The 18,492-nt window shown below is 36.7% G+C and overlaps 1 protein-coding gene across 4 annotated transcripts in view; it reads right to left on the bottom strand.

Moving 5' to 3' along the window:
* The window catches only part of LOC129744744 (venom dipeptidyl peptidase 4), a 122,251-nt gene that overhangs the window by 60,138 nt on the left and 43,621 nt on the right, over positions 1–18,492 (bottom strand). The window contains exon 1 of one of the 4 annotated variants that reach the window (XM_055737434.1): positions 3,570–3,715. The exons of 2 other annotated variants lie outside the window; for them this stretch is intronic. The gene's annotated coding sequence lies outside the window, so the exon portion shown is untranslated. Of the gene's footprint in view, positions 1–3,472; positions 3,716–18,492 lie in introns of those variants that run through there. One more of the 4 variants, XM_055737433.1, reaches the window with a different exon arrangement.

Raw genomic sequence — 18,492 nt, 5'->3', positions numbered from 1 at the left:
AAAGCTGATGAATTTTGTAATTCACACCCGCCATATCAGAAACACTAGAGATGATGGACAAAATTTGACGAATGATTTGAATTTCGGAAGCCAAAATCTTCCAAAATCAGATATAAAAACATAGGCATCGTCCCAGAAATTTGTACCCGTTTAAGTTTCTGGAGTGTCAATTTGACACTCCTGATTAAAATCACTATATTTCTCTTGTTACCCAACCGATTTTTACAAAGAAAGAAAATTTTAGAAATCTCGTAACGTAACTAAAATATTCAGCTCAAGAATTTAGTTCCTCAACATTCAAAGTCTAAGAAAAACAATCCGAAAAATAACATGTTTTGGAAAAAGACTGAAGATAAGTAACGAAAGGCTAAAAAAACACTTAGTGTCCAAGAAAACTGAAATTAGAAGCTGTAACTTGCACACAAGGATATATTTTTGGAATTTTGAGAAATTGCAAATTGACAAAAAGTTCGAAAAACAGCTATTTTTGAAAATTCGTCAAAAACTCTGTGTTTCTTATTTCGAAAATCTAAAGAAGCGAAAATATGTGACGATTCATTGATTGAAAAGTATGCTTTTTACACCACTTTTTTACATTCTTGTGGTCATGATCTTTAAAAATTTCAAAATAATATACCCTTGTAAGCAACTAATAGTTTCTAAATTCAGCTTTCTTGAACACTAAGTGAAATTGTTTTTGAGCATTTGGTTGCTGATTCACAGTCTTTTGTCCTAAGCAATTTTTTTTTTAAGATTTTGAATAACCAAAAGATGAATTTTTGTAACTGAATATTGTCTGAGAAACATGTTTGAGTTACGTTAGGTTTCTTTAACTATAAAGTTTGTACAATTCGGTTAAAAAAAACAAAGGAGACATATAGTGATTATAAGCGAGGAGTGTCAAATTGACACTCAAGGTCTGGTTAGGGATGATGGACAAATTCTAACAAATGATTTTATTTCTGGGGATGAATAAAACAATTGGTTTAAAATCTCAAAAAAAAAAGATTTTATTTCGGAAGCTCAAAATTTTTCATTATCAGTTATAAGAACATAGGCACAAAAAATACTGTTCAATTGTTTTATTAATGGATAAGTCACATTTCCAAACTAAAACGAATTTTATTTTTAATCTTTTCCTTTTTTATTATTTGGTAATTTTTCTGTTTTTTATTATTATAGTTGTTTCTAAATTTTTGTGTTTTTCATTATTTTTATAATTTTTTTGCCTTTCTTATAGAAAGGTATAGTAATCGATTGATTCTAGGAGATCATTAATTATGGGTCTTAGGTAGGTACCTATCCTACCTATCGAATCAACTCGACGAGTTCAGACGATGTCTGTGTATTTGTGTGTATACGTGTGAATTTTTGTGCTCTTTGTTTTCCACGTTTTTGTAAAACTGGGCTGCACAGTTAAAATTATTTTTTCCTTAGCAATTTTCAATTTAAATAGCTTAAATTTCACAGTTTCCCCAATTTGAATGGTTTCTGTCAATTTTATCAAGGGTAGAAAACAAATACATACTTTTAAACTTTACAGGCATGTTAACGGTTATAATAAATTGTATAAACAAAATCCAAGTTTAAAAAGGAAACTTTACATACAAAATAAAAATTTTCATTGATATTTTTATTCTATTTGAATTGGGTTTAACTGCTTAGCTTGTTTTTGATTTTTTTAAATGTTGAACCCAATTCCAATTTTCTTCAGAATTTTTTGATAGAAAGTTTTTTTCTGCGATTCATGATTTTCTTATTTTATTTTTTAGAATTCTTAATTTGAAACAGCTCATATGCATTTCTTATTTCATTTCAATGATTTTAGTTTTCAATTTCTCTTTCAGCATTCTGTCCTATAAAATCAATAATTTAAATGTTAAGTGTCAGGCTGAAATTAACAGAATTTTAAATCTGATGAGTAACGATTATTGATTTTTGAATAGATTTTTCTGAACGTTTATTTTGTGCCGTTATTGAGTATGATTATTAATCATTATATCAGTCAAAAAATGTTTAAATTTGTAAGTAGTTCAACATGAGAATGAAGTTTGAATTGAAATAAATGTTCTTATAATGATCTGACGATTTTTTGAAAGTTGTTTTTTTATACTTCCCTATTTCATTACTTCAAAAGCGGCAATGAGACTAATTTTTCATCCAACACTCTTTAAAAAAAATTGACCTTTATTAAGAATCAACTTCATTGAATAAATCTAATTTTAGTAAAAAAAAAATTCATGCAGTTTTTTCTGTGTTTTCCATAGCTTTCAGCTTCTTTCTTGTGTTTCCAGAATTTTCGTTGACTTCAATGCGTGTTCTAACATAACCCTCATTAAAAAAAACTCAAAAACCTCTGTCAAAACATTGTACCTCCCGAGTTCATAATTATTTTTGTGATTAAGCTGTATTGCTCAAAAACTACTCATTACAATTTTGACAAAAGCTTTTGTTTAATATCAAATTAAGTTAATACAGATTTGTGAAATGAATTGAAAGTCACATTTTTAAAGACACCTTCAATTTCGTCATCTGATAAACTGAAAATTAAGGGTTTTTCAACCGAAATTTTCCTAAAAGGTGAAATAGCCGTACATTTTTTTTTTGAAAAAGTATCCCTTTTTTGCCCTTACTCTCAAACAATGCAGATACTTTTTATCGATCAAGTAAGTAATGAGAAGTATAACTTCAACGGTTTTATATCTGTTTTGCTTACTTATTAGTTCCTCAACCAAAATAATTTGTTTTGTATAATTCGTGGGCACTATAGCTTATGCAAGAAAACAGATCAGCTTCGTACCTATACTCCATTTTGCCAAAATATCGATACACATGAGCCGAAAAACTCCTTTCTCAACCTCCGAAAGAGACAGTTAAGACAGTGAGAAAAAAAAAAGCCGCAGCCAAAATAACAACAGCCCGGACTGGGTCAAGTACACAATACGCTCCAGTCGAGCCAGCTTCAAAATCCATTCGACAGCCGTTCGACTCCATAAAGCAGCCAGTCGGTAGGTAAGTTGCCATTATTATTCCTGAATGATGCAACCAAAAAACAACATTCCACACCACGACACAACAGGAACGCCAATGATGATGATGGGATCGTCGAAATATCACGATCGTGCATATTTTATCTTGTGGATCACACCTGGAAGTGGCTACCTATGGAAGAGTAAAGCTTCCAACTCTCGTAGCCACGTTGTTTTTGTTCTTGACATGTTTGTAGAAGATTAAATAGTGGGAAGAGGTGATAGACGCTTATTGATACCTCTTCAGTGTAGTGGTGGTCAGTTGGTTTGTCTACGACGCGCTTTGCTCAACCCATTCGTTGGAGCTTACATAAACCCAAACTGCGATACGATCGAGTCCAAAACAACGATCGACGACACATGGGCAGCCTTACGTACCAAAAAGGTGTTCGATTCACACAGGTAAACAGAGGAAAAAAACACAATTCAATCACGACACTCACAAAACGGAGCCCCCCAAAATCTACACTCTCTAGGTCAATTCGACACGGTGTTTTTAAATGTGGGAAAATTTATAGGCAGAAGGAGGAAAAAACAAACTAGCGAAGCCGGTTTATCCCCAACAATGCAACGATGGCACGAGTTCGACCGATCGACCGACACACTAGAACACACTGACGAAAACTGAAAGCTGAACCGCTCGCGACCGAAGCTAGACGAAGACTACGCGCGCTTCGACAAGGCAGGCAAACCTAACATTTGGATTGGCATCGACGGCAACTAAACCATGAACAACAACACTGCTCAACCGGCCAGTCCATCAGCAAAGAGATTCGTCACAAATGTTGAACCTTACCGACCGTACCGTAGCTACTCCACACACAGCCATAACATTTTTTCTCACCACCCAACCCGGTGGGGGAGGAAGTCAACCAGCGTTGGGAGCCATTTGAAACTGAAAGTTTACGCTCCGAGCCGTATGCTGCTGTCGGGGCAGGAGCGAGTCTAGGATGTTTCGGCGACTCTCGGCTTTGCCAAATATTTGTTTGAAGCCGAATTTCAGAATTGTTTAGCTAATCTTATTGGAACGAATATATTCTACTATTGTTTTGAAACTTTTAAATTGATATTGATATCTAAATCCAGACATTGGCTTTTTTTAACGGAGTAATGCTAATTGCATTGACGAATTTTGAACATTTTTTACGATTGATTAATTCTCAGCGGAATTGATGAGAACAAAAGCATGATAGGATCAGTCAGAAATTGTTGAATATGCAACGCTAAATCAGTCATGCTTTCTTGTTGATTTCCCTCGCCTACTGATTTGACGCGTATATTTCTCTGAAGCCACATATTTTATACCTGTCACAAACAGCTGATTTGTGTATTTTTAACCATGTTACCATATGTGTTTCTCAGATTATTACCGAAAGGCTGATTCTAAGTCATGACACACAAAGTTCTTGTAATGGAGATTAGTGGTTGTGTTATGTCAACCATGCTTATCGTTACTGTACCCACAAATCAGACTCTACTTCAATAATGAACTTCTTTGGAGGTGGAATTATAGGTATAAGATTCTATGCCGGACCGGCATTAACAAGCTTTCTAACAATTGGCATTGTCCTCCCAGCGCAATAGCATTGCATATGTCTGGGAGAACCAAATGAAACATATTCCATATCCCATATCCCATATCACAAGACAAAGCAGGATGGATGGGTTTAGAAAAAAAAATTCTTTGTTTCCTATCGATGGCAAAAATCCATCAGCCAAGATGAGCTGTGCGTGTATATCAGTTTCTAATTCTACATTCCCCTCCCATTCTCATCCCTTTCCCATCAAAGGCAAACGAGGCCGCCGGTCGTGGCCTAGAGGATAGCGTTCCAGTCTTCTAAGCCAGAGTCCATGAGATCGAATCCCGATCACGGCACATATAGTGCTCTTTCTGGGGACTGGTGGTTTTAGCATTTGTAAGATGCTAGCCATAATATCCTTGAAAGATGTACGCCTTAGAGTTAAGTAAATTAGATCTCTTCGAAGAAACATGAAGTTTCACTGAGATCCTATATGTGTGTGTTCGTTTTTTTTTATGCCAGTAGTGCTTTTCCAATCATATCCTCTTTAGTACAAAACACATTTCAGCGCATTTTCGGCACAGAGATTTGCTAAATAGACATTGGATGGAACCTCTTCAATGGTTGTTCTCGAATTTTGTACGTTTGAGTGCGTATTTGAACAAATCCTTTTTTCTTTTTTTCCATTTCAGATTGCTTTTATGTCAAAATATGTGCCTTACGGACATTTTTTATTCACAGGGAACATTCTATTTCTCTTACTTTCTTGCATTACAAGTGTGAGCTTATTAAATGTTGAACCAGAATTCAATTGCAAATTAAACCATAGTGCAGCAGTGTCTGGGAGCACACAGTAAAATGAGTAACACTACGGGTTAGGGCTACGGAAATTCTTACAAATGGTGCAGTGGCCTCTCCCTACCACACCCAAAATTCAGCCTCTGTGCCAATGGCGTGTAGTCATTTTCATAGCATCATTGGTACAAGAAGATAACGCGACCGGCACTGATTCGATTTGCGCCCACCGGCATTAACCTCCCAGCGCAACCGAATTGCGTATGTCTGAATGAAACAAAATAAAAACGTTTTCGCGTCCCTCCCCATCGCATCACAAGCCGAAGAAGGATGGAAATAAATACCGGCCAACACCAGGCAGCCAGCGAACCGAGCACTGTGCGTGTGAATGTAGCAAAAGCAACAACAAAAACATCCTTCTAATTCAATCAACCGGCAAACACGGCTAAGCTGTGCGTGTGTATGTAGCAAAAGCAACAACAAAAACATTCCTTCAATTTACCGGCAAACAACACCGACCAAGCTGCCCGGCTTTAGCAGCTGTGTATATGTAGCGTGTGTATGTAATAGCAGGCAGTAAGCAAAGCACAGTTCTCATTCAATGGGTTTCCCGTTCCTTCACTCCCGTTCCCTTTCCCGTTTCCATCTTAAGACAAAGGAATGCATTGAAAGGAGGCCAAACGCCGGGAAGCCGCCGTTGTACGTTTTTTGTGATTGATCGGTAACAGAAAGCATATGACAAATATACCTCATCCTGCATGAAGCTCGAACAGTAGGGGAAAAGTTCATATAACGCCCCATGTGGCTAATACGCGCCACCTTTGTTTTGGAGAATCTGATACATTTTAAGCCTGCAAAATATTACCAATTTGTTTTGAATGCTGTGATTGGTCATGGCAAGTATGAATTTTTCCTTAAAATGCCCCTGTGTCGTGATAATTTCACAATTTAGGTTTTTCATCATTTTGATCTAAATTTTAAAACACTTTCAATAAGGTGTCACCAAGCAGAGAAAAACGAATAAGGCAATATTTTCTGACACATCGATAGAAGAGTATCTAAAATATGATTTTATGCTAAAAAATCATACTGAACTCGCAAAGGTATGCTTTTTATGGGTATGTTCTATCACGGCCCATGCGCTCGTTATAACGCGCCAATCGTAGTAGGCTGAAAATAGCATGAATTTTTCAAAAAGGCAAATAGCATGAAATTTTCATTGAAAATGAACAAAAAGTCTAAAATCATATTTTGAGCGTTAATTCAGCCCAAAAAATCTACTTTTCATTTTTTTCAAAATTTTGATTAGTCCATTTTGATTTTCTTTTCAGTCAAAGTTTCTGTAAGTATTGGTGTGTTTTTGGTCTTCGGCTGCTTTCGGGTGTGTTCGGCTGCTAGGCGCATATTGAATACACAGCGGCGCGTATTTGCAACACAGTTTTGTTCTGTGGCTTTGAATATGGTTTTTAAAAATCAAGTTTTTGAAGCAACTATACACCCATAGAAGAGGTTGCAAAAATCCAATGCCTATTTAGCAAATCTCTGTGCCGATAATGCGCTGAAATGTGCACTGTGCCGAAGACGGTATGTTTGAAAAACCGTAACTGGCATAAGGACTCGGCTCCCAACCAAAATGATGACCACTACATTCAAGCGAAACAAGAAAAACATTTTATGGGATTTCCTTCCTATTGGATAATTCATCCCAGAAACAAGAAAATAAAATTTAAAACCACAGCGCTGTAGTGAGAATCGAACTCACATCACCAATTGTATCGTCTTGCCAGTCCGACATTCTAACCAGTAGACTATTCGAGCTACATGCAGTACGAGGTATATTTGTCATAGGCTTTCTGTTACCGATCAATCACAAAAAACGTACAACGGCGGCTTCCCGGCGTTTGGCCTCCTTTCAATGCATTCCTTTGTCTTAAGATGGAAACGGGAAAGGAAACGGGAGTGAAGGAACGGGAAACCCATTGAATGAGAACTGTGCTTTGCTTACTGCCTGCTATTACATACACACGCTACATATACACAGCTGCTGAAGCCGGGCAGCTTGGCCGGTGTTGTTTGCCGGTGAATTGAAGGAATGTGTTTGTTGTTGCTTTTGCTACATTCACACGCACAGCTTAGCCGTGTTTGCCGGTCGATTGAATTAGAAGGATGTTTTTGTCGTTGCTTTTGCTACATTCACACGCACAGTGCTCGGTTCGCTGGCTGCCTGGTGTTGGCCGGTATTTATTTCCATCCTTCTTCGGCTTGTGATGCGATGGGGAGGAACGCGAAAACGTTTTTATTTTGTTTCATTCAGACATACGCAATTCGGTTGCGCTGGGAGGTTAATGCCGGTGGGCGCAAATCGAATCAGTGCCGGTCGCGTTATCTTCTTGTACCAATGATGCTATGAAATTGACTACACGCCATTGGCACAGAGGCTGAATTTTGGGTGTAGCAATTTGAGTAATAAAATATCATGGGCATTTGTAGAAAACACTTTTCTTCAACGATTGCACCCATTTTCAACACAATTTGAACGTGGAATACATAGAAAATCAGCGATTCGCTTAGGTGGCGCATAATAGGGCATGTTCCCCTACACTGGTTAGAATGTCGGACTGGCAAGACGATCCAATTGGTGATGTGAGTTCGATTCTCACTACAGCGCTGGGGTTTTAATTTTTATTTTCTTGTTTCTGGGATGAATTATCCAATAGGAAGGAAATCCCATAAAATGTTTTTCTTGTTTCGCTTGAATGTAGTGGTCATCATTTTGGTTGGGAGCCGAGTCCTTATGCCAGTTACGGTTTTTCAAACATACCGTCTTCGGCACAGTGCACATTTCAGCGCATTATCGGCACAGAGATTTGCTAAATAGGCATTGGATTTTTGCAACCTCTTCTATGGGTGTATTTATAGTTCCCTGGAACATGATACTTTGGCTTCCAAATCTCTCACTAACTGTAGCACGATTTTCGATTTAATGAATAAAACGTCCACATCGAACTTGCTCTTGCCGATGAAAAACTCATACCCCGGGATTTGCTTATAATCGGCTTTTATATACGTTCCGTCGTCCATCACACAGCAGCCATATTTTGTCAGCATCTTCTCGTAGAGCTTCCGTGCCCGAGTTTTAGCCGTCCACTGTAGACGCTCATCGCGGTTTGGGAAGTTTTGTACCTTGTATGTATGTAGTTAAGCGAGTTTGACAGCATGTAAACAATACGCATTAATGAGAAAGTATGTATGTATATATCCACCTTGAGTTTGCGCCATTACGCATTAATGAGAAAGTGTGCAAATTTTGGTTGATTTTACCCAATGTTGAAAAAGTTGGATGTGTCGCAATAATTTTGTGTTCGCTTTTTACTACCAGAGTCAGATGGAGAATGTGGGTTTATGATCATTGTCTTTCTGCCACGCACAGTAGCGTTTGGCCGGAGGTTTGCCAGTATTTCTTTTATTCTTGATTTTCTATCCTTCCTGCACCCATATAAGAGGTTGCAAAAATCCAATGCCTATTTAGCATATCTCTGTGCCGATAATGCGCTGAAATGTGCACTGTGCCGAAGACGGTATGTTTGAAAAACCGTAACTGGCATAAGGACTCGGCTCCCAACCAAAATGATGACCACTACATTCAAGCGAAACAAGAAAAACATTTTATGGGATTTCTTTCCTATTGGATAATTCATCCCAGAAACAAGAAAATAAAAATTAAAACCCCAGCGCCGTAGTGAGAATCGAACTCATATTTCCAATTATATCGTCTTGCCAGTCCGACATTTTAACCAGTGTACTGTTCGAGCTTCATGCAGGACGAGGGATATTTGTCATAGGCTTTCTTCCACCGATCAATCACAAAAAAAACGCACAACGGCGGCTTCCCGGCGTTTGGCCTCTATTCAAGGTATTCCTTTGTCTTGTGAAGGAAACGGGAAAGGGAACGGGAGTGAAGGAACGGGAAACCCATTGAATGAGAACTGTGCTTTGCTTACTGCCTGCTATTACATACACACGCTACATATACACAGCTGCCAAAGCCGGGCAGCTTGGCCGGTGTGGAAGAAATATTTTTGTTGTTGCTTTTGCTACACATGCGCAGCTAGCCAGTGGATTGAATTGAAGCAATGTTTTTGTTGTTGCTTTTACTACATACACACGCACAGCTCTGCCGTGGTTGTTTGCCGGCGGATTGAATTGAAGGAATATTTTTGTTGTTGCTTTTGCTACACACGCACAGTGCTCGGTTCGCTGGCTGCCTGGTGTTGGCCGGTATTTATTTCTATCCTTCTTCGTCTTGTGATGCGATAGGGAGGGACGTGAATTCGTTTTTATTTTGTTTCTTTCAGACATACGCAATTCGGTTAACTTGGGAGGTTAATGCCGGTGGGAGCAAATCGAATCAGCACCGGTCGCGTTATCTTATTGTACCAATGATGCCTTGTACCAATGATGCCGCCATTGGCACAGAGTCTGAATTGTGGGTGTAGTATTTTTCACAAATCCGGATAATCCTATTCCAATTCATTTTTATTTCAATGCATCAGGTAAAAACCTTCAATGTATTCCATTCATCTGAATGACACTCGAAGTCAACTGCCTGCCCGTCGGCACGCATCCTTTTTAAAATTCCAATAGTCCGATTTCAATTCTTCAAGTAAACGTATAGAAATTCCTATTGTCCAGTTTGAATCCCCACAAACGGCTGCCTGTTTCGCGTTCGCACTAGGATTGGTCGATCTTGGATCGATCCTTGGAAGATCGATCTTTTCAACTCCGATTTTCGATTTTTTGGATCGATTTCTCGGCCAGGAAAAAATCGATTAAATCGGTTTATTTTCGATTCGATCTTTCGATCTTTTTTTCTTATTTAGGGGAAATAAGAGATAAAGGCCACCTTAAGGATGATGCTTATTAAACCTTAGAAAACAGCTATAATATGTGAGTTACATCATTATTTCACTAAAAAGTCTATTTCCTAACTGGTTAAAACTTGAAGAAGGTAGATAAAAACGTTTAAAAATGTATTTTAGTTTTTTTTTGGCTGAAATCTGAAAATCAGTCACTGTAGGGGCATAATATGAACCCCTCTAGGCCAGTATAAGCACATATCAATTGGGGGACGATGAGCGTTTTTTTTCGTAGAATCTAGAACCGAATTTTATTCGATAAAGTCAACTGAATTATAGGGTTACAGCTTGACTAGTTTCCATCTGACGATTTAACTATTGGTAAAGTATCGGAGAGATAATCAGAAAACGCGAGTTCGATTCCTGGTCGAGGTGATTTTCTGTTTTCATTTAAAGCATTCATGATTCATGATTTTCAATTCATTTCAAAACGATTTAACAAATTATTTCGAAAAGTTGTAGATTGTGTGCAGGAAGTGTTTGTGTAACAGCGATTTTCCAAAAAACCACTTTTTTTCAAATAAATAAATAAATTTTATTTTTGAAATTTTTCTGCATACTTTGTTCGATATCCCTCATACCTACATTAAAAAAACTTTTAAAAAAATACCATGAACTAATTTCTTTTAATTTCTAGAATATTTCTTGTCATTACATACTTAAAAATATCAAAGCGTTTCCGAGATATTTGGATTTTGATTAGAGTTGTTTCCAAACACTAATTCACCTTACATAAAAGCGCTTGAAATATTTTTCATTTAATATGTAGAAGGATTATACAACTTTAAAATTTTGTGTTTTTTTTGCACATTTTTAATTGAAAGCAGTTCCCACAAGTTACAAATGGAAAAGATCGATTAATCGAAGATCGATTTTCAAGCTCCGATATTTTAGATAGATCGATCCTAGAACCGTTCATCTGAATCGATCTTGGAGATCGATCTTTTCCTGAAGATCGAACAATCCTAGTTCGCACGCTTCCCTATGAGAATTCTAATAGTCCGATCCCGATCGGGCCGATCCTTCAAAATTCCAATACATCAGGTACACTTATATGAATTCCCATTGGCCAATTCTATATGGAACCCAAAAGGCTGCCTGTCTTTGCGCGCTGGTCCTAAACAAGTAGCCGGGATCGAGCTATGCAGGATCAGTACGAAAATAAACACCCGCCTTCTATGAAGCGCAGGTAGAGTAGTAAGCAAGGACACACCGCTGGTGAGATGGGATGGCATTGGAAAAATAATGAGTTCGAGTTTCATCTCTTATCGCCATCTTATTTTTGCATACAAGTCCTATAAGATTTTTAGTTTATATATCCTATCTGGATGAGTTATAATTTTGTTTAAATTATAACAACGGCTGATATGAATTAGTTATGGTTGCATGGAATTTTGATATAATTTGAGATATTTTAACATCCTACGAGTACTAAATTATAACTCATCAGATAGGAAAAAAATGAATATCAAAATATCTCATCTTGATATAATTTAGTTTTTCTCTTCTGATCGGGTATACATATCCCAAATACTTTGAATGTGATTTGGATTTTAAAAATATGTGCATAGGATGATTAACTTATAAATGAAAATTTAAAGTTATAGTAACAAAAAAAATGAAAGTCAACTGTATGTATAAAATTCATAACTTTCCAGAATTGAATATAGGCGTATCAGATTTATGTAAAATACTTTTAACTTCAAACCAAAAGCAAACACGATTTCCCGATGCGGTTTAATAATTCTACAAATAGTATATTTAGTGTCAAAATTGATTTTTGTCATAAATTTTTACTGGATAAAATCTACTAAACTACGTCTAGTTACTTGGAAACAAAATATTTTTTTAGACATCTACAGTTATGTAAATCAGACTAAGGTACAGTTGCGTTCAAAAAAGAATGAAATCGCATGAAGCTGCGCACCCGCTTCCAACTTTGACAAGCTGCCATTTCACTCTCGGTTTATATGTTTTCATGAAAATTTCACACAATCTAGCAGTGGTCGGAAAATCGCTCAAGAAAAGCAATCAGGAATGGTTTCTAGCTAGAATGATGCTACCTCCGAGTGCTGTGATACGCACGTGGTAAAAGTACCCATTGAATATATGTCGAAAATCAACACTAACTTGATACAAGAAGATATACCATGCCCCACCGGAGGCTACCGTTGCTATTCGTCACGTGGCTAATCGACGGTGATCGACATATTTGGTGATACATTTTGAACGTCGCTCCCTCAATCATTCCCGAACGTCTATCCTCGCATCATTGTTGATAATGCTCGTTATTGATAGACGATCATTAATGTTTCAAAAGGAAAAATCTGAATAAATACCAGGACCATATGTTCAAAAAAGCTGTAGCACATGCTGGACAGTTCATTGCGGTTACCTAGTCATGATTTTGTCCTTCTAGGCAAAACGAAAAATAAAATAAAAAGATAGCCTACATAGATCGCTCAGAACTGATACATATCAGTTATGATCCTAAAGGTTGAAAGTCGTTAGGGGAAGGAAATCAGCATCGAGACGTTCGTTGTTGATAGTCTGCGTCATTTTTTACCTCATCATGTATCGCAAAAGTGTTTCAAATACAGAAGCGTCGTTGTCATGCATGATTGTTTGTATGATTTGGTTGAAGAAGGAAAATTTGACTGCTTTGATTTTTTGGCTCTGAATGTAGTCAAGCATGGCTCAGTGAAAATGATTGATTTTCGGAAGCATGCAATCTAGTTTAACTATCCAACTAACACTCCACAAAATTTGAAGTCTTTACAATGACGGGAAACAAAGATACAGCTATTCCCGTAAAAAAGGAAAATTTGGAACTGCTTCACTAAATTTGCTGTATCTTTAACAATTTTCATTGAAAAATCTTGAAATTTGGTCCAAAGATGTAAAAATGATTGATCTAATACCAGGACAAGTTTCGTCAAAATCGATTGACGTGATCAAAAATGATGCCGGATTGAAAATGAGGTTCATTATCGCCAAGCAGACGATTTCATTCATTTTTGGACGGATGTTTGTTTGGAAAACATTGTAGTCTATGTATTCTTGGTTTTTCTTTCACAAATCTAACATTTATTACAAAGAATGTTGTAAATTGATAGGAACTTCATTCTTGCTTTGTTTAGAAATAGAAATTATTCCAACAGAGCTAGCATTTAAACAAAAGAGCGAATAGAATATTCGCTTTAATTGTGGATCAAATTTGTTTATCGGGGTAATTAGCAGGTCATTACTAAAACTTTATTCTTTTTATTTTGAACCCTGTTGGAACATTTTCTCTTTCGAATCAAACGAATGATGTTTTTAGCTATTTACAACATTCTTTGTGATAAATTTTTGTTTTGTTAAAGAAAAAACCAAGAATACATGGATTACAATGTTTTCCATACAAACATCCGTCCAAAAAACAATGAAATCGTCTGCTGGGCGATAATGAACCTCATTTTCAACCTGACACCATTTTTGATCACGTTCATCGATTTTGACGAAACTTGGCCTGGTATTAGATCAATCATTTTTACATCTTTGGCCCAAATTTCAAGATTTTTCAATGAAAATTGTTAAAAATACAGCAAATTTAGTGAAGCAGTTCCAAGTTTTCCATTTTTACGGGAATAGCTGTATCTTTGTTTCCCGTCATTAAAAAGACTTTAAATTTTGTGAAGAGTTAATTGCATAGTTGAACTAAATTGTGTGAAATTTTCATGAAAAAATATAAACCGAGAGAGAAATGGCAGCTTGTCAAAGTTGGAAGTGGGTGCGCAGCTTCATGCGATTTCATTCTTTTTTGAACGCAATTGTATATATAAACTTAATTTACCATAAACAATTATTTTAGGCAATTCTCTTGGTTTAGAAGGTTAGGGCTACTTTCAAGAAAATAAGACTTGTCAACGATAACAATCGAAAACATTCAAACAAATATTAAAATTGAATTTATTTACTAGGAACTGATCGGACCTTAGGAGAATATGTTTAAAATATTAGATCACACTAGTCAAAAGTGTCTCCTAATCATATCGTTTCACCCACATCTCCAACCAAAAAATATTTGCTAGGATGCAGAGGTAACCTCGGTCCTAAAGCGCGAAATTGTTATTCTGTCAATCCTTTCTCTCAATTTTCTATCTATCTATTGACTACTAGGACGTGGCCGGCGCCGTTATTGATGATAAAATAGAGAGCTTCAGTTCTGTGCACAGCGGTGTTTAAACTCGCCTCGGAAAGAATCATTCGGCTGATTTTTTCCGAGTTTAACTTGTTGTGTGCAGATTGATTTTATCTTCGTTCCAATCATGACGTGATTGCACACAAAACGAAGAGAACAGTTCCGAGTTGATGTTTTCCCCTCCTCGCAGGAATAAAATCACACCAATGAAACAACAGAACGAAGCTTACCGTACACGAATGCTCACGAGCGATCGTTGCCCGACGGACCGAGTTAACATTCCTCGCACCCTTCTCTCGCTCGTTTCCCGTTCCCTTGTATCTATCACTTTTAGCCACGCCCCCATGCGTTGTCCGATTGATGTGTTCGGCTGCCGAACGAAAACGATTTTTTCTTTAATTCGCTGAACTGTTCGTTTGCTTCGCTGATGTTTCTCCCCCGATTGCTGTTTACTCCTGCCGAGTTTACCCGAAGCTTACTTCCTGATGCTTTCCGAGTTGAACTTTAGATAGCATCATTGCAGATTGAGTTTAACGAAATAAAATCGTTCTGCAAAGAAGGGCAAAGTGCGAGTATGTAGACTCGCGATTTTAACATCTCTGTCTGTGCATTGAGAGTGCTAGTATATGCTAGTCCCAAGCACCACTCTTTTGACCTTTGAACACAATTGATGGCCTCGGTCAATCACGGAGTAGCAACCATTGGCGATGTGGAATTAATTCTACTTAGCCACGCCTGCGATCATGGAGTTCGAAGTGCATAAAAATAATAATCTGGACCACATCAATGAATTTTACCATGTAAAATTAAAAAATTTCAGGTCCCTTAGACGGCAAAGAGACAAGAATAAGTTATAAAGCATTTCGGGTTCAATGATTTAAAGTGGATGTGACTGGTCAATCAAGCTAAGCTAAGCTAAGCTAAGCAAGAGCAAGTTCGATGTGGACGAAAAATTTAATAAAAAGAAAATGTCTAAGTTCGCCACCAAATATGTCGTTTGGCAGGTCATCTGCTCTTGAGAACTGAGGAGTGATCCTTTCGTGACAAAGGGCACAGTAAATCGAGATCTACAAATCTGAATTCCACGAGTAGCGCCTTTTGCCGTTCTTGCAGCAGCACGACGAAGCTCCGCTATTTTGGCCAGATTTGGCATCATGCCAACTCTTCTAAAAATGTCCTGGAGTGGTATGAGGCCAATTCTAACCATTTTGTACCAAAGGACATGAACCCGCCAAACTGTCCGGAGCTGCGCCCGGTGGAGCAGTACTGGGCAATAATGAAGCGGGGACTTCGGAAGAGCAAGAAGGCAGTAAAAGACGAGAAGGGATTATTAAGAAAATGGAAAAAAAAGACTTAGAAACTGGTACCGGATGACACTGTGAAGACTGTAAAGATGGAGGGCATCAAGCGAAACTGCGTTCAATTTTACACTCAAGACTCCATCGATTAACCTTGCATTTTATTTTTGAAGTAAATATATGTATAAAATTTACCCTAAAATTTTGGTTTGTTTCTCAACATTATAAGAAAATTGGTATCATATTTTCGGTGTCGCAATAATTTCGTGTTCGCCCTTTACACTGATGAAGCTGTCAAATGGGCAAGATGAAGTTCAAAATTTGTTGTGAGTTCGAATCTCACTCACTATCCGACCGAAATTTTTCAATTTTTTTTTTTTTGTTTCTGGGATAAATGATCAGAGTGGATGAAAATCCCATAAAATGTTTTCCCTGTTTTGCTTGAATTTAGTGGTCATGCATCATTTTGCCCGAGAGCTGAAGCCTTTATGTCAGTAGTGCTTTTCCAATCATATCATCTTTGGCGCAATGCAGCGCAATTTCGGCACAAAGTTAGCTCCGATCGGCATTGAAATTTTGCAACCTCTTCTTTAGTTGTGTTTATTTCAAGTTATTATTCTACAAAAATGAGGACGATATATGATCCTGTTACAGGATGTAGGGGAAAGTCGGGTAAGACGGACACCTTAAAGTAGAATCGCAATAGAAAATCAGATAGTACTAATTTCGTCTTTAATTTTTACGGCTTTATCGGTGAATTATTATGTTCTCTTAGTGAGAATATTTCAAGATTCTGAAAATTATAGATGGATTGAAGAAGATTAGAAGAAAACTATAGATGTTGAAAATGAGCGGGTGGAAATTTTTAAAAGGGCATTTGCATCACATATTTAGCTTTTGTTCAGCACGTATCAACTATTTTGAATATTATTTTTTATGTTTTGAAAATTCATAATTTACAAAAACCTGAAATGTTCTCACTAAGAGAACATATAAATTCACCGATAAAGCCGTAAAAATTGATTATAAATTATGAAAATTTTATCCAAAGCATAAAATTGAAGAAAATTCAGAGAATTTAAAGAGTATAGGGGAGATGAGGGCATAATGGGCACCTTAAGGAAAATGCTTTTTTAACCATAGAGAACAGCTGTAATATGTGAATTACATCATTGTTTCGTGTTCCGACACTCAAATAGTCTATTGTCTAATTGGATGAAACTTGAAAAAGTAGATAAAAACGTTTAAAAATGCATTTTAAAAATTTTTGCCGAAAGCTGAAATCCAGTCACTGTTGAGGCATAATGAGAAACCCCCCGAGGCAGTATGAGCACCATTAATGAAGGCATAATGAGCATTTTCTGCCGGAGAATCTAGCAGCGAATTCGACTCGATGAAGTCAATTGAGTAATAGAGCTACAGCTCAACTTGTATCGTCTGACGATTTGGCCTATTGGTTAGATGTCGGAGAGATAATCAGTAGGCTCGAGTTCGATTCCTGGTGGAGGTGATTTTTTTTTCTTCATTTATCATTTATGATCATGATTGCACTAAACGGTGAGGCGTAGATTCATCAAACAAAGCAAAAACAAAATAATCTAGGTCTGTTTGTAGAATTCAAAGAATTAACACATGTTCATACATTATGTTTCTGGTGTTTTGTTTGACGGATGATGCTTTGATGCTATTAGCCGTATAATGTAACAATAAAAAAAAATCAATCATGAATGGTATGTGCAAAAAAAAATCCCCTCGGACAGGAATCGAACTCGAGTCTACTGATTACCTCTCCGACATCTAACCAATAGGCTAAATCGTCAGACGATACAAGTTAAGCTGTAGCTCTATTATTCAGTTGACTTCATCGAGTTGAATTCGCTGCTAGATTCTCCGGCAGAAAATGCTCAATATGCCTTCATTGAAAGTGCTCTGTTCGCCTCTAGTGAACAAATTAAAGTAAAAACGCGTTTTACAATTGATTAAAGTGAAAAATCAAAAATTTTATGATGCTGAAAATTTAGAAACAATGTGTAGATCATGTTGCAGTGCATACATTTCAGATCAAGATGATTTAAAGGTCATAAAAGCTTATTTGGTGGTGCTCAAAAATTATAATATTTTCGTCACTTGAGAACCTAGCTGGTTATTATTTAATATTTCTGTAAATATGAAAAGGATATTTCTTTTTTGGTGAAAAATTAATACTATAGGTAGTACGAAACAAGTCCTCATCAAAATTTGTTTAAGAAAATACGTACTTATGTAGAAAAATGGACTTCTCATTATGCCTCGGGTGCTCGTTATGCCCTCATCTCCCCTACTATTTAATAAAATGCCTAGATTACCACCAGATCTTTTTTTGAAGAACTGCTATTTTTTTTCCTCAATAAGACTAAGAACATTTTTGCTTTGAAAATCTTGAAATGTATGACTTTTATACATTTGCTAAAATAATTTCTTAAAAAATGGTAAACTTCAATTTCAAATCCATTATGAAGTTTTTTTCTTAAATTTAGCTATCCTAATGATTAAAATCGTTTTTTTTTTAATATGAAGAGTTGATTTTCAAATGTAGGTTTGTTACAAATTTTGTCCCTCAAATTTCAAAGCTCAATGAATCTAGTATATTTCAACCATCGGGACTTTTTTCACTGGAAGGAAAACAAAACACAAAATGAACACCATAGCAACCTTAAATTTGAATAATTGAAGCAGGCTGAAAATGCCTGATAGAAAATTAAATTTCCATAT

This window comes from Uranotaenia lowii, chromosome 2 (assembly GCF_029784155.1).
Source record: "Uranotaenia lowii strain MFRU-FL chromosome 2, ASM2978415v1, whole genome shotgun sequence".
Lineage (NCBI taxonomy): Eukaryota > Metazoa > Arthropoda > Insecta > Diptera > Culicidae > Uranotaenia > Uranotaenia lowii.
This window is presented reverse-complemented; position numbering and strand designations above follow the sequence as displayed.